General features: G+C 42.6%; 1 protein-coding gene across 1 annotated transcript in view; it reads right to left on the minus strand.

The window, feature by feature from the left end:
- Positions 1–1,512: 1,512 nt before the first annotated feature.
- The window catches only part of ormdl3 (ORMDL sphingolipid biosynthesis regulator 3), a 6,804-nt gene continuing 5,816 nt past the window's right edge, over positions 1,513–2,500 (minus strand). The window contains exon 4 of the mRNA XM_027020959.2: positions 1,513–2,500. This exon is cut by the window's right edge and continues 1,072 nt beyond it. The gene's annotated coding sequence lies outside the window, so the exon portion shown is untranslated.

Below are 2,500 nucleotides of genomic sequence, written 5' to 3' on the forward strand. Positions count from 1 at the left end.
TGCGTCACCCTTCTTCGGCAAAACAAGTTTAAAAATGTAATTATTCCAGTGGGTATTCATATTTGTTTTTGACCAGAAGCCTGGGATTTCAAGGGTATGGCCCAGTATTTCCACTGCTCCTAGGACAGCTCCCTTCTGGACTGAGACTGATGTCATTCCTGTGATCTGTTGGAGACCCTCCTTCAGTTCCTTGGCATTACCTTCCATATTCTCCATCACCTGTTTCTCTGTCTAGATCTGGAGGTCCCACAGGATCCCACTTGTTCTCGACCGCGCTGTGGTTCCTCCCATGTGCATGTCTCTGGCTGTGTGCATTCCCTGCTGGCTACTTGCTTCAAGCTAATAGGTGCTGGATGGGTTCATTGTCTCAAAAGCTCCTGTCTGTATCTTTGGCCTTGTCTGGTGTGACACATACCTGCTTCCACTGACCCAGTGCTTAGTGCTGGATCTTGTACTGCCATGATTAGTGCTTCTGTGCTGTCCTTCAGTCCTGCATTTTCCAGCCATTGGCGGAATTGCTGTATTTCATCAATCTCTGCTATCTGTCAGTGGTACGTTCCAGAGAGGGACCTATTCCGTCATAGCACCTCTTCCGCTTCCACGGTGACCACTTCCCCCATCTGACTGAGGCACTCTCGGGTCAGCTCACCCTTGGGGGCCACTGCACATGTTTTGTGTTCTAATATTCTTGCTGAAGACTCACGCCTCTGCAGAATGGCAGTGGGGACCCTGCCCCTCCTCCCAGCTCTGTACAGAGCTACTGGATTCTACTAAGGGTTTAGTGACCTGGAGCTGAGCTGGCACTGCACAGACCTCCTCAAACATGCTCTTATTTAATTCACACAACAGTCATCTTACTTAACAAACAACACTTGCTTTTTCTTTTGACTTGTCAAAAGCCCTGTAAGATTTAGATTCTCTCAACTTACAGACAACTCATTTCAATTCCTAACCCGCTGTGAGTACCTTTATCCAACCACCCTGGGTTATGTGCTGAAATTATTCAGCATTTCCTGCTCCAAATCATAGAAATCACATCATATTTCCTGCACAGTATCTTTGCCTCACATGAACAGAACATGTGGAACATTTTTTGGTGTGCCTGCTCAAACATTACCCAAGTTGCACCAGCAAGGTAATATTTGTACTATTGCTATTTTCTGGTCAAACTATTTCTTAAACAACTACTAAACTAAACCATTTTTTCGTGTATTTATTATGCCCCTTATAAATCTGACATGAGTAAGTCTTTTTCCCCCTAAGCAATGTCATCAGTTAAGTCTGCTTTTTTTGAATAGCTTAATATAAATTGTTCTTTAAAATAATATGAAAATATTTCTAATGTGAAGTATAGGTTATGAGATAGTAATACTTTAGTCAATATAACATTAAAGTTCAGTGGATATACCTTAGTTCAGGAAACTGTGCTTCATCATTTTTTAAAAAACAGTAATCATATGAAGATATTACTCTCCGAGTATAAATATATAAACATGACATTAACACCATATCTGAAATTAAGCAATTTTTTGGATTCCTTCCAAAACCTCTCACACTACTCAACATTCCATTTGCATTCATCTGCATCGGTTTAACATTTGCTGATATCCACAATGTGTACCATAAAGATTGCAATTCACATTTTCAGCATTTGGCAGACACTCTTACGCAGAACAACTTACACATTTATTTCTCACTATGACAGCGTGGGTGCTCCCTGGGAACTGACCCCATGACCTCTGGGGTGCCAGCACCTGACTCAGCCTGCTCCACCAGGTGGACTACAGGAGCACATAATTAAGTCTGAAATCCTAAATTAATTAAGAGTGTAATGGATTGTGAAGAAAATGACACTGAAACAGTCTAAAAGTGCATTTAAACTAACCTGCTAACCCTGGCAGGAAGGAAGTGATGTACGTGTTTAACAGAGACTGAGCCTCATGACCTGCACCTGAACTCACCCTGTCGCAAACATGCACCTAAGCTGGTCTGCGAGATGCTCTTAACTACATGCTTTATGACCAATTTTGCCACGCAGGCAGTCTTAGGAACTGTATGTACAGTTCCAGGGTTTCAAAGGCACAAGTCTCCACTTCAAGATTCCGTCCACATTCCACAGTGCCATCAGGACATAGAAGTTCCTCTGTCAGAGTGGAATGGAATCAGAATCAGACGAAGGAAACTCACAAGGCAGGAAAAGCATTATGTTCTAGTGTTCATCCACTGAGCTTGGCTCTCAGCTGAGCAGTTGTGACTAGCAACAACAGGGTCAGGGTGTGTGTGTGTCCATCCATAAGGGCTTGAGAGAAAGGATGTAGGCCAGGCTGGTGGTGCTGTGAGCACAGAAGCTTCAAAGAGTCTTCGGCTTCTACATAAATCTACTTAAAACAAAGCAACAGCAAACACAACCAAAGAGCAGCTGAGTATCTGAGAAGTGGAAGGATGTGTTTAGAACATTATTATTCTCATTTCCTTTATATGTAGTTTATATAGTCATATG

This window comes from Electrophorus electricus, chromosome 14, assembly GCF_013358815.1.
Source record: "Electrophorus electricus isolate fEleEle1 chromosome 14, fEleEle1.pri, whole genome shotgun sequence".
NCBI classification, from domain to species: domain Eukaryota; kingdom Metazoa; phylum Chordata; class Actinopteri; order Gymnotiformes; family Gymnotidae; genus Electrophorus; species Electrophorus electricus.